The 13,998-nt window shown below is 43.3% G+C and overlaps 1 protein-coding gene across 2 annotated transcripts in view; it reads left to right on the top strand.

The window, feature by feature from the left end:
* The window catches only part of RPRD1A (regulation of nuclear pre-mRNA domain containing 1A), a 70,464-nt gene that overhangs the window by 47,127 nt on the left and 9,339 nt on the right, over positions 1–13,998 (top strand). The gene's annotated exons all lie outside the window — the stretch shown is intronic.

Below are 13,998 nucleotides of genomic sequence, written 5' to 3'. Positions count from 1 at the left end.
ACTTCCCGTAAGTAATTTATATGGGCTGGCAAGGTATGGCATTCTGCCTTAACCTTGTATGGTGTAGGTGTGAGTGTCCACCTTAACATGTGGTGCAGCCTTCAGGATCCGTATGGCTTTGTGACTTATTGTAGTACATAAGGCCCTTGATGTGAGACTAACAGTTTTGGCATGTGCTCAACTCGCACAAAGTTGCAGGTAGAGGAGAGAAAACCATAACACAGTAGGGGAGGGAAACAGAACAATTAACTTTTGCAGTCAGTTCTTTAGCCATCTTTTCTCAACATGTCCAAAAGAAAGCAACATAGTATGCTAGTGTGCTGCAAGCAGGGTGGGTGCTTCCTTGGGCTGATCAGTGTTTTGTACCTTATAGTGAAGGAGAAGTTAACGTGTTGTGTGAGGAGCAGAAGAGATCTTCCTCTGTATCCACTGCCACCTTACGCTAGTAGTCACAGCTCTCTAGCTGAACTGTGAATCCGGTGGGATCTTCATGGTTCAGACAGTGCTGGTCCTGGAAGAATGCTTCTGTAACTTGACTACTCAGGGCCAACTGGAATGTCCTCCAAAAACTCCAGGAAAGTGTGTTCCAGCCAGAGGGCTAGAAAATGTTCTCTTGATGCATGTGCATCACTCCTAATAACACTCACAGAAGGTATGTGAATGTGTTGGAAGCAGGATATATCCAGAATATAGGCAGGTGTGGAGTAAATTGCACCACAAAGCTCTACCATGCACCTCTGATGACAGGAAGTATCTCAGCTATTTCATTCGTGGACAGAGTCTGCCTCGTGGGGCTGAAGGGAGGGGAAAGGGTGGTGGTGGTTTGGCACATATTCTAATCAGAGCGCTTTAAAGTCATGCTGAAAAAAAACTGCCGCCAAAATACTGGCGCTGATTGGGTTCTCTTTCTAGTCAGTGAGTAGGCTCCAGAGTAACTGAACACATTCAGCGACTGTTGGAGTTTTTAACCTGCATGTCTCCGTTCACCAGCAGAGACGTAGCTCTCTCTCCAACTCCTGAGAAGTCATTCACATTGAGTTACAGATCAACTTTGATTATTTGAACTTCAGTTACATAGAACATTATAGAATGGAACAAGTCATATCCTTGAATCAAATTAAAAATTCCCTGTTATTTAAAATCTGAATTGTCCAAATTTATTTGTCCTTTTGACATTAGGATAATCATGGTATTGTATTTTAAAATGTGTGTTTCAGGCACTACTAGTCAAAAGGTATCAGTATATAAAAATTAAAACATCTATCATTAATATAAGCAAATATGGATTAGGGACTATGCTGAGATTAGCAAAATCTTTTATTTAGTTCAAATCTGGATTATTTTTAATTATAAAATGCTGGAGCACAAAGGCAGGACAGAAAATCTGATAATTGACAATTTAAATAGATTTAAATGCTACTTTTTACATTAAATATAGTTGTTTTAAAAATTGCTAACTGTTAAATGGTTTAATGGTTAGATCAAAAGGTTCCTTACCTGGGCTTGAAGCACTGTCTAAATCTGAGTAAGAGAAAGCCACTGAAGCTCAATTAGACCTTCTTGGTAAAAAGCAAGTCATCACTGAAAAATAATTACAACAGCTGAGATGGACTTTTCTGAGGAACAATCTGAATACTTGTTGGATGTAAGTTACCCTTAAAATATTGCCAGTAAAAGGAAGCTCAGGCCTGGATCTACAACTTTTAAATAATTTACCCACAAGACAAATTCATAGTATTCCTCTAAATCTGTCATGACAAAACTACCCCTAATAATCTGTTGCAAAATGCTTTATTTGTTTATTGAAGTAGTCTGTCCATCTTTGCATAATGCGTTTTTCTAGTTCAATAATATGTTTTCTCTGTCCTTTAATATTTCAGTGAACAGTCTGGTTTTTGTAATATTCTCCATGCCACTGTTGTTGCTCATTGCAACAGCTTCCATTGCTCCCTCAAAACTACACACATATTTATTTAAATTACGGTTTACTCTGAAAAGTAACTATGCAAAAATAGCCCCTTCTTCTTTGAGTGATGGCTCCTATGTATTTTCCACATGTGGGTATGTGTGTGCACCATGCGCCTGAGTCTGCAAATTCTTCAGACGTGTCCATTGACCCGCAAAATCACAGTTGTAACTCCCCTCATGTTCCTGACCAAAGGCATAAAACGCAGGGTGGGTTGATGCGTCTCCAGTTCCTCCTCTTCATTGCCATAGCAGAAAGATCACATGGGCAAGCCATATCCTCCCAGAGGATTTCTAAGTGGGTTTCAGGGGGATCTTAGAATGTTACAAAATACCAAAAAATTCCCCTTCCTGGGGTATTACAGTTCACTTCTCGCAAGCACAGGCTGCCTTTCCTCATCCCTATCAGATGTGCTGCTGCAGGGCAGCAACTTGGAATTCTGTCCACATGTGTGAGACACACTACGCTCTAGTCCAGGAGAAGTCAATTATTTTTTGTCAAGGTCCAAATTTCTTGGTTAAGGTATAGTCAAGGTCCAAACTCCAGAGAAAATATTTTTTAAAAAATAGTAACAAGTAAATAAAAAGATTTTGAGATTTGTTCAAAAGTGTCTGGTGGTCTGGATTTGGCCTGCGGTCCACCTGTTGACTATCCCCGCAAGCAGTGACTGCAGATACAGCTGTAGGAATGGCAGTACTATAAGCAACTCTGCTTCCACCTTCCTCGCACCCTCCTCCGGTCACCCATGTGTGGAATACACATAGGGACCATCACTCGAAGAAGACATGGAGATTACTTTCTGTAATTGGAGGTTCTTTAAGATGTGTGGGCCCTATCTGTATTCCACTACCCACCCTCCATCCCCTCTGCTTCATATCCGATTGGATTGCAGTAAGAGAAGGAACTGGAGAGGAGTTAACCGGCACTGCCTTTCATGCCCTTGGTGAGGAGCATGAGGGGAACTACTGTGCATGTATGGATCAATGGATGCTGCTTTGAAGAATTTCCAAACTTGGGTGCATGGCGTGCATGTGTACCTATGTGTGGAATACAGTAGGGACCACACATCTCAAATATCCTCTGTTACAGTCAGTAAGCTCCATTTTTCACTTGCAGATCTGCACCGTGTGGGTATTCAGTCATATAGGCTAACTTTAGTGACCAAGCAAGTTTTTACTTTTGATTTTTGTTATTAGGGCAGAGGTTCCTTCTTGTGTACCAGCAACAGAATTGCTAAATTTCAATTACAGGGCTAGTCAGTTATACCTGTGCAATCTCACAGTATACTAAAGTTGTACAGTTTTGTAGCCCTGGGGTAGCACAGGTGTCACTGAGGGCCTAATTTGGCCAGCCAAACATTTATAACTGAGGATTGTGTGTGAGGAGGAAAGAACCTGGTTTGACTTTCAAATCCCAGTTTGAGTTTGCAGGGCTACCAGTTAGAAAAGTAATCTTTGAACTTGTAAACTGAGCACTTGTGAAATGGGAAATGTTGAAAGACCCTATGAGGTCATTTTTACAGCACTTTTTAAGAATAAAACTACATGTTCTACTTGAGGTAGACTTCTATATAAATCATAGTAGAATTACTTAATTTTGTGTCAAATGCTTCATGAGATATTTATGCTCCCTATTGCAGGTGAAATCTTACCTTTCCCTGATGCAGTTGCACAGAGGGGTGAAAGGAAAGTGGCAAGTCACATATATAATATTAGAGCCCTGGCACAGGGTACATTACCTCAGGTAGGCTCAGAAAGATGCACTGCTGAGCACATTTTATTATTCCCTTGAAAAGCAGCAGCATACTCCCCCCCCCACCCCACCTAGTATGTCCTGTATGTTGCGGATTTCTTGCCATACCCTTGAGCCTGAACATGTCCTTTTGAAGCATCTGCTGGTGTAGAAGCCAGGCCTCCCGGCTAAAACTTTCTTGAACACCAAGTACAGAGTTCTGCCTTCCTGCTTTTGACAGAGATGGATGAAGAGGCTTCCTGCACCACAGACAGGAGGAGACTAAATTATTTTTTTTCTTTTTCAATTTTAAATTATTTTCATGTGCATGAAAGATGTGGTATTGAGAGCCTGTAGATTGACCAACCTTACCTCACCACAGAACAGGAAAAGACAAATTCAAAATTTCCTAGGTTGCCCTACAACTGTGTGTCTAATCTGATACTTAGAGCTCACTTCTAAGTATCAGCGAATAACTGAGTCCCCATGTCTGTTCAGTTGCTGGTTTCTCCCCTGAGATTTCCAAGTAGTGAAACTGGTCAGAGGTCATCAACTTAATTTAAAGAGAAGCAACCTTAAAGCTATTGTTTGGTAATAACTTTCAGCTACTGTTATCATGGATTGAATATGAAACAAGTATTTAGATGGATATGACTCTTTACCGTATTATCCATTTTGGGTATTTACATGGTCCCCATCACCATGGTATCGGAGTGCCCTACAGTCTTTTTAATGTATCCTCGCAACATCCCTGTGAAGTAGGGGAGTGCTATCCCCATTTTTCAGAGAGGGAACTGAGGCTCAGCGAGATTAAGAATATGTCTTCACTGGAGAGTTAGCCTGGGTGATCAACATCTAGGCTGGCCTAATCTGGATGTGAGCAACCACACTGTAAAGCCCTGCCCAAGTTGCTGTGTCCTCACAAATACTATGCACCCCTGTGTATGTTGCTAAGACTTCTGGGGGCATATTCCATGGTTCTTTAGAGCTGCGGTAAGCTGATCTGTTCTATGATTCTTTCTAAGTGAAGTGTGGGAGAACTTGTCTGTCCTTCTGGGTAGTTGGGGGAGTTGTAGGAAGGCATTGGAAGACTGTCAGCACTCCAGTGATTTAGTCTGAATCCTCACAGCATAGTGGGTGGGTTATGAGCCTGAGTGAAAGTGGAACTCAAGCTCTAACCCCCACCCAGCCTTCTCAGTTAGCTTGGGTTTAAAGCACCAGTTAATATGGGTGAGGAATTTTGTGTGAGGATGGGTGGGGAGTTAAGGATAACATCTGAGTAAGAGTCTGGGCTAACTCTTCAGTGAGGACGTACCCTAAGTGAGTTGCACAAGGTCACACAGGAAGCACATGGCAGAGAAGGGAATTGGTAATGGATTATCAATCAATTTAACCATCCAGAGTCTTCTGTAATTTTATTTTTCAGTATATCATAAGAACAAAATACCTATATAAGGAAACTTAGGTAAGGAACTGATAGAATGACAGAGTCCAAGTTTTTCATTTCTGGATGATGTTTCAGAAGGATCACTTAATTATTTTATGAATCTATGAGATCTGCTTATCAAGAACATTTTTGTAATACTACATTTCACAAACAGATATATATATTTTTTGTTTCCCTCTACTGTATAGTCACTTTTTTTGTTAACATTCAGATACATGGCTTTCAAAAGGACTAAATAATTTTCCCTTGGGCCTATTTTTTGGTCTTTGAAATATCTGTTGAAGTACACTTTTATGAACAACTGTGAAGAACCATAACAATAAAAACACTGAACAATATCTAATTTGTTGTATTGCCATAATAGCCTGTTCTTCAACGGCCAGATCATCCCTAAGGATAAGTGTAAATCAAAACCTACAAACAAAGAAACAACCAAGTTCAACCACAGGAGATTCCAAAGCCTTTAATAAACTGGGAAGGTCAAAGTTATTGTAAAGACCTGTTAACAAGCCAAAAGTAGCTGGTCATCTATTATTGATAGAGAAACATTAAATTAGAACTCCATAGCAGCAAAGCCATTGTATATTGAACTACTCACATTTCCAAAGTTATCCTTCATGTCATGTAGACAGTTCTACAAGCATTGGCCTATATTCACTGCTGGCAATTTTTGAATTCATTGGAACTGCACCCGCTTACATCTGCAGTGAATTTGGCATATTTATAACCAGTGTGTTTGTGTATCTGTGGTGCGCTCTGTAGTGACCGTCCTCTGCTCTCTTGCACCAAACTTTGTCCAACAACATTTTTGTAGATGAAAGATTTAAACATTCCAATAATGAAAAATAGCACTGTTTTTAAAATGACCACTGTACCCTCTTCAATAGAGCTGGAAGCCACAACAGGATGTGCCTGAGCAGGCCATTATTGCCTAGTTCAGGTGTGTTTTGGGGAAAATAGTTAATAGTACAAGAATGAGAGAAAATAGTTGGGGAAAAAGTTATAAACACACTTTCCCTGCTATTTTGAATATATTTTCTTTCTTTTTTTTTTCCTACCTTCCTTTCTCTTTTTAAAGTTCCCTATACTGTTTGGACCTTTCCTCCTTTATATCCCTAAAGGTTCAGCTGCCCTTCCATCAGTAGGTTATGGTTCAGCAGCCACTTTTATCCCATCTTAGACTGAATTTTGTTTTTACAGTATATTGAATAGCTCCCAGTTTAGTGCTTCCAACAGGAAGTGAGTTTAAAGTGGCCGGATATGCGCAAACTGCTTCTGTAAGGTCAGCTTGACACTTCAGGCCAAGGCCAGGAGAGTGTAAAATTGTGATGTGATCCTCCTGTGCCCTGCCCTCCCCATTCCCTCTAGCTGCCTGCCTTTACCCTCACCATCTACAGCACTCTTATATTTGATTTTAGCATTAAGGATAGTATTTTTATTTTTCAAGGAGGGGAACAATGTACAGTTGGGAGTTAGGCACAAATCCTGCCTCTGCCTTGATAGCTGTGAAACTGGTGCAGTGACTGCAGAGGTACATATGAGAGACATGTATCCCATGCATGGAGCATAGCTCAGTGGGGGGGGGGGGGAAGGGAGCAGACTCAAGGTCTGGTTGAGCCAGGAGATCTGTTGCTGTTGTGTAGTACCTCCCTTCCTTTCCACCTTTCTCTCATACTCCCAGCACAGAGCCTACTTCAGTCAGTGGGCTAGGGCAGCCTCTTTGGAAGAGTTCTGCAGCTGCTGTGTGGTCTGATGAAAGGCTCCCTTCCCTCCCCTTAGACAACTGGATTTGTCCCTCGATGCATGTGTGAGATGTCATCAAAATGGTTCATCTAGCTAATCAGAATATGGCTTTGGACAGTGCCCCTAGCCAAACTCTAATTTAGGTTTTAAAAAGTTAAAGAATCAGTTACATCAGAGTCCCTTATTTGTGCTCCTGAAAGGGGAAATAGGATAGCAATAATCAGATTTAACATAGGTCAAACCCTATTTGCTTTGCACACAGAAATAGATTAATTAGTTAAATCATTTATAGCTTGGGCCCTATCAAATTCACGGTCCATTTTGGTCAATTGCTTGGTCACAAGATTTTAAAAATAATAAATTTCATGATTTCAGCTATTTAAATCTGAAATTTCATGGTGGTGTAGTTGTAGGGGTCCTGACCTAAAAAGGAGTTGTGTGGAGAGGGGTGTCACAAGATTATTGTAGGGTGGGGGGTTGAGTTACTGTTACCCTTGTGTGCTGCCTTCAGAGCTGGGCAGCTGGAGAGCAGCGGCTGCTGGCCGGGAGCCCAGAGCTGCTGCCTGCAGAGCTGTGCCCTCAGTCAGCAGTTCTGACTGATTGTTCCGGCCGCCCAGCTCCAAAGCCAGCAGTGCAGAAGGAAGGGTGGCATGGTATGGTATTGCCACCCTTCCTTCTGCGCTGCTGCTGGCGAGGTGCTGCCTTCATAGCTAGGCACCCAGCCAACAGCAGCCACCCTCCAGCCGCCCAGTTCTGAAGGCAGCACAGAAGTAAGGTGGCAATACCACAACCCCCCTAAAATAACCTTGCAACCCCCTTGCAACTCCCTTTTGGGTCAGCACCCCCAATTTGAGAAACACTGGTCTCCCCCATTAAATCTGTATAACATAGGGTATAAGCACCCAAAAGACTAGATTTCACGGTCCGGGATGTGTTTTTCATGGTTGTGCATTTGGTAGGGCCCTATTTGTAGCCTGATTTTTAGAGATGTTCAGCACCCATATCTACCACTGAAGTAAACGGGATTGTGGATGCTCATCATAGTTGAAAACCAAGGTGTAATGAACTCTTCTGCCTTGCTAAAATGGAGATATATCAACCTACCCATCAATGAGGTCATTATTGTTAGGTAATGTGTGTAATCATAGACTCATAGGACTGGAAGGGACCTCAAGAGGTCATCTAGTCAAGTCTCCTGCACTCATGGCAGGACTAAATATCTAGACCATTCCTGACCAGTGTTTGTCTAAACCTGCTCTTAAAAATCTCCAATGATGGGGATTCCACAATCTCCCTTGGCAATTTATTCCAGTGCTTAACCACTTTGACGGTTAGGAATTTTTTCCTAATGGCCAACCTAAATCTCCCTTCCTGCAATTTAAGCCCATTGCTTCTTGTCCTATCCTCAGAGGTTAAGAAAAACAATTGTCCTCCCTCCTCCTTGTAACAACATTTTACATACTTGAAAACTGTTATCATGTCCCCCCCTCAGTCTTCTCTTTTCCATATTGAAAAAATTGGGTTTGTTTAATCTTCCCTCATAGGTCACGTTTTCTAGACCTTTAATCATTTTTGTTGCTCTTCTCTGGACTCTCTCCAATTTGTCCACATCCTTCCTGAAATGTGGCACCCAGAACTGGACACAATACTCCAGTTGAGGCCTAATCAGCATAGAGTAGAGCGGAAGAATTACTTCTCGTGTCTTGCTTACAGCACTCCTGCTAATACATCACAGAATGATGTTCCCTTTTTTTGCAACAGCGTTATGCTGTTGACTCATATTTAGCTTGTGGTCCACTATGGGCTGGTCTACACTGGGGGGTGGGGGGGAGGATCAATCTAAGATACGCAACTTCAGCTACGAGAATAGCGTATCTGAAGTCGACGTATCTTAGATCGATTTACCTGGGGTCCTCACAGCGTGGGATCGATGGCTGTGGCTCCCCCCGTCGACTCCGCTTCCGCCTCTCGCTCTGGTGGAGTTCCGGAGTCAACGGGGAGCGCATTTGGGGATCGATCGATTACTACCCGCCGATTCAGCGGGTAGTGAAGACGTATGCTATGACCCCCAGATCCCTTTCTGCAGTACTCTTTTCTAGGCAGTCATTTCCCATTTTGTATGTGTGCAACTGATTGTTCCTTCTTAAATGGAGTACTTTGGATTTTTTCTTATTGAATTTCATCCTATTTACTTCAGACCATTTCTCCAGTTTTTCCAGATCATTTTGAATTTTAATCCTGTCCTCCAAAGCACTTGCAACCCCTCCCAGCTTGGTATTGTCCGCAAACTTTATAAGTGTACTCTCTATGCCATTATCTAAATCATTGATGAAGATATTGAACAGAACCGGACCCAGAACTGATCCCTGCGGGACCCCACTCATTATATCCTTCCAGCATGACTGTGAACCACTGTTAACTGCTCTCTGGAAACGGTTTTCCAACCAGTTTTGCACTCACCTTATAGTAGTTCCATCTAGGTTGCATTTTCCTAGTTTGTTTATGAGAAGGTCATGCGAGACAGTATCAGAAGCTTTACTAAAGTCAAGATGTACCATGTCTACCACTTTCCCCCTGTCCACAAGGTTTGGTACCCTGTCAGAGAAAGCTATCAGGTTGATTTGATACAATTTGTTCTTGACAAATCCATGCCGACTATTACTTATCACCTTATTCTCTTCTAGATGTTTGCAAATTGATTGCTTAATTATTTGCTCTATTATCTTTCTGGGTACAGAAGTTAAGCTGACTGGTCTGTAATTCCCTGGGTTGGCCTTATTTACCTTTTTATAGATTGGCACTACATTTGCCCTTTTCCAGTCTTCTGGAGTACTGTAAGTGGTAACATTTACCAGAATGCACACACACAATCCTTTAGTAGCTGAGGGTCTGGTGGGTCCCAGGCCCTGGTCTATTTTGGGAATTTTTTCTTGAAACTTTTTTTGATATATTGGTAATTTTGCACAGACATCAGCACAAACAGCTGGCTCTGTTTTACCTGGAGTAAAGGGTTAGTGATGACACAAAGATTTCCCACACAGCCTTTTGTACATACAATGAATTGGTTTAATTGGAGGAAGCCCTAAGAGACTCTCTCACTGACCTTCCCAGAATCCTGTGGCTGTCATTGTGCACAGTAGTTCATGGTGGATAGGAATTATTTATGATTTAGAGAAAGGGGAGTGGGAGGGAGCAAACATTTGTTTTGAGAGGCCTGCCCAAAACTGATAAAACCAGCTCTGCATTGACATCAGCATGGCTACCTGTAGGCAAACAGGATTGTGCATCTCCATAGCAAAGAGCTAGAGACAAATTCATACCCCTTTAGGAGGTAGTTTAATCAGTTACATTTATTTCAACCTAAAATATCCCACTCTTGAGTCAAAAGGATATTGTTGAATCAGACAGTCCATCTCCTTGCTTCAGCTCTTCCTCTGTTGTCCACAGGTTAATTTAAATGGGAGAAAATATAATTGTTACTTCATAAATCAGGCTTCTTGGGTACTAAGGGATAAATTCCCTTACTAGTGACCTTAATTGCTTCTTCAGTTCTTTTTTTTTTTTTTTCTTTCTTCACAATAGTGCAGGGGTAGGCAACCTTTCAGAAGTGGTGTGCCGTGTCTTCATTTATTCTCTTTAAGGTTTCGCATGCCGGTAATACGTTAACGTTTTTAAGACGGTCTCTCTCTATAAGTCTATATTATATAACTAAACTATTGTTGTATGTAAAGTAAACAAGGATTTCAAAAGAAGCTTCATTTAAAATTAAATTAAAATGCTGATCTTACACCGCCAGCCTGCTCAGCCCGCTTCCAGCCTGGGGTTCTATTCACCTAGGCCTGCAGTGGGCTGAGCAGGGCGACTCGAGGTCAGCGCAGAGGGCTGGGGTGTGTGTGGAGGTGCAGGGCAGAAGGCTGGGTGTTGGGGCGAGGTCAGGGCAGAGGGCTGGGGGGTTGTGGAGGTGCAGGGCACAGGGCTGGGTGTTGGGGGGGGACTCGAGGTCAGGGCAGAGGGCTGGGGGTGTGTGGAGGTGCAGGGCTGGGTGTTGTGGGGAGGTCAGGGCAGAGGGCTGGGTGTGTGTGGCGGTGCAAGGCAGAAGGCTGGGTGTGAGGGGGGTTCAGGGCAGAAGGCTGGATATTGGAGGCAACTCGAGGTCAGGGCAGAAGGCTGGGTGTTGTGGGGAGGTCAGGGCAGAGGGCTGCGGGGGGGTGGAGGTGCAGGGCAGAGAGGGCTGGGTGGGGATGGAGGTGCAGGGCAGAGGGCTGGGGTGCTCGGCTCGTGGGGGTGCTCCCAGCCCCCTGCCCTGAGCAGCTCCTGGCAGGGGGCTGGAAGGGATATGTCCTGTTCCACCCACTTCCCCCAGGCCCATCCCTACCGCTCTCTGCCTGCTCTACGGAGCAGTGAGCAAGCTGCCGCTTGGCTCCCTCCGCTCCCCCTCGCAAGGGCCATCGCGGACAGGGAGAGGGAGGAGGAGGGGCAGAGGGGCCTGAATGCACCACGCTGTGGGAAGAAGCAGGGAAGGAGGGAAGCTTGGCTGCTGCAGGACCAAGCTTCTGCCTCCTGCCCCCGCAGGGGAGAGCGGTGGTCGGAGGGGGCTGAGTGGGGCGGGGGACCAGGACCTCCCCTGCACTGCTCTCCCCTGCCGGGGCCGGAGGCAGAAGCTTGGTCCCGCCGCAGCCAAGTTTCCCTCCTCCCCCGCTTCTTCCCCCAGCGTGTTCCTTTCCAGCCCCTCCGCCCCTCCTCCTCCTCCTCTCAGTGGGCAGCAGCGTGCTACTCAGAATTGGCTCGTGTGCCCGTGTTTGGCACGTGTGCCGTAGGTTGCCGACCCCTGCAATAGTGAATGTCATTTGAGCAATATATAATTTCTTACTTTCAAATGTACTACAGTTGTCTCTGCTAAATGCTCAATTTAAGTCCTGGAGATAATTTTTGCACTTGGACACACAAGCATAACTTTGCTTAAGTCAGAGTTATGTGCATGGATCTCAGGGTAAAATGCAGTGCTTCATGAGAACCTGCAGGAAACGGCTTTTGAAATGAAGTATATATGTCTGGCAGGTGCGATTTTAGAGTTCAGCTAATAGATACAGTAAATATTTGTGCCTGTATTTCACACAACTGTTCTTAAACAAGTTTGTGAAAACTTGCTTTTCTAAAGGAGAAGAACAAATTCATCATTTTTAATATCAAATCTGTTTTTAAACTGGCCCACTTTAGCTTTCAGAAATTCATTTTCTTTAAATGGCTCCATTGTTAGTAGGTCACAAATTTGGGAAGCTGTCTCTATGCTGCAGGCAATTTCCTTTTCATTGCTCTCAATTCCAAAGATTGCTGACCTTGGTGGTTGTTGTACCTGTCTCTTACTGTACAGTGCATCAGCGTTAATACTCTGTTCCAGCCCATTTACTCAGTACTGTTCTTCCATGACTAATCCTGTGTTAACTATGATGTTTCAGAACTTCCTGATGGTTTTGACAGGGGATCAAGACTTGAATATTTAGTGAAATTAAAAGCATCTGTTGGGAACCTGTCATTCTGGGGTATGGGATTATATTTATGGCCAAATTCTTAACTAGCATAACCTCTTCAAAATACCTATAACAGAACTATAGGAAAAAAGACAAACTCAGTCACAACCAGGAGATTACTTATGACCTGTTTTAGTGCCACTGGTCACATGACGGGACAAGGAGACTGGGACTGGGACAATGTGGGGTTTGGAGGGATGAGACCAGGACTTGCTGGGTAAGAGGACTGGGTTTGGGATGAGTAAGCATGAGGTGTGGAAAATTGGGCTGGCTAGGTAAAGAAAATGGGTCTGGGACCAGGAATGAAGGGTATGAAAGAGACAGGAGTGAGACAAGGATGGATTGGAGGGGATAGGGCAGAAGGGGCTACATTTGAAGGAAATGGTCAGAGGAGTCTTCCCATTAGGGTACAGTCCTCTCCAAAGCCTGGAATGGAACCCCCAGTTCCTGAGTCTCACTATTCCTCTGCTGTCAGCAAATAGCTGTGAAGCCTACTGGTAAAGTGTCTTATCTCGCTCTAATTAATGGAGATGTCCTATCTCCTAGAACTGGAAGGGACCTTGATAGGTCATCGAGTCCAGCCCCCTGCCTTCACTAGCAGGACCAAGTACTGATTTTGCCCCAGATCCCTAAGTGGCCCCCTCAAGGATTGAACTCACAACCCTGGGTTTAGCAGGCCAAAGCTCAAACCACTGAGCTATCCCTCCCCCCAGTGCTGCTCCACACAGTGGATGGCAACCTACTATTGCTATCAGTTACTCTTTTAGCTCCAGTGGCAGACGTCTGTGTACTGGATCTAAAGTTTCATTCAAGCCTGCTTATAGTCCATGTGGATGTAAATATGATGCCACAGGATGGTATTTTGGGGTTGGTTTGTTATGTTTTATTTTTTCTTTCATTTTGCTTTTTAAAAAACCTAGGAAATTGCACATATAAAACCTACTTTAAAAGAACATAATTAAGGTTGCAAAGTCAAACACTCAAAAGTTAGGAAATGTCAGAATTAAGGTTGCCTATGCAACCTTAATTTGCCCCCATACTTGTTCATGTGCATTATAATATAGTCATTAATTACATGATCACATATGTTTTTCCACTGGATCCCTGTCTCTCTGTGTTTTTCCTGGCATTTCCTAACTTTTTAGTTCTGGACTTTTCAAGCTTAATAAGATTCTTTTAACATACAGTAGAACCTCAAAATCATCAGCAGCAGCAATACACTACCAATAGAGAACCTCAGAGAGGTTGTTTGTAACTCTGAAATGTTTGTAAGTGAACAAAACGTTATGGTTGTTCTTTCAAAAGTTTGCAACTGAACATTGATTTAATACAGCTTTGAAACTTTACTATGCAGAAGAATGCTGCTTTCCCTTTTTATTAGTAGTTTACATTTAACACAGTACTGTACTGTATTTGCCTTTTTTTTTTTTTTTGTCTCTGCTGCTGCCTGATTGAGAACTTCTGGTTCCAAACGAGGTGTGTGGTTCACTGGTCCGTTTGTAATGGTGTTGTTTGTTACTCTGAGGTTCTACTGTACTTTTTTCGTCTGTAGTTGTTTGTATACAACTTTCTAAAAATACCAA

The sequence above is a fragment of the Malaclemys terrapin genome, chromosome 2 (genome assembly GCF_027887155.1).
Source record: "Malaclemys terrapin pileata isolate rMalTer1 chromosome 2, rMalTer1.hap1, whole genome shotgun sequence".
Classification (NCBI taxonomy): domain Eukaryota; kingdom Metazoa; phylum Chordata; order Testudines; family Emydidae; genus Malaclemys; species Malaclemys terrapin.
The sequence above is the reverse complement of the archived record's forward strand: the minus strand, read 5'-3'. Positions and strand labels throughout refer to the sequence as shown.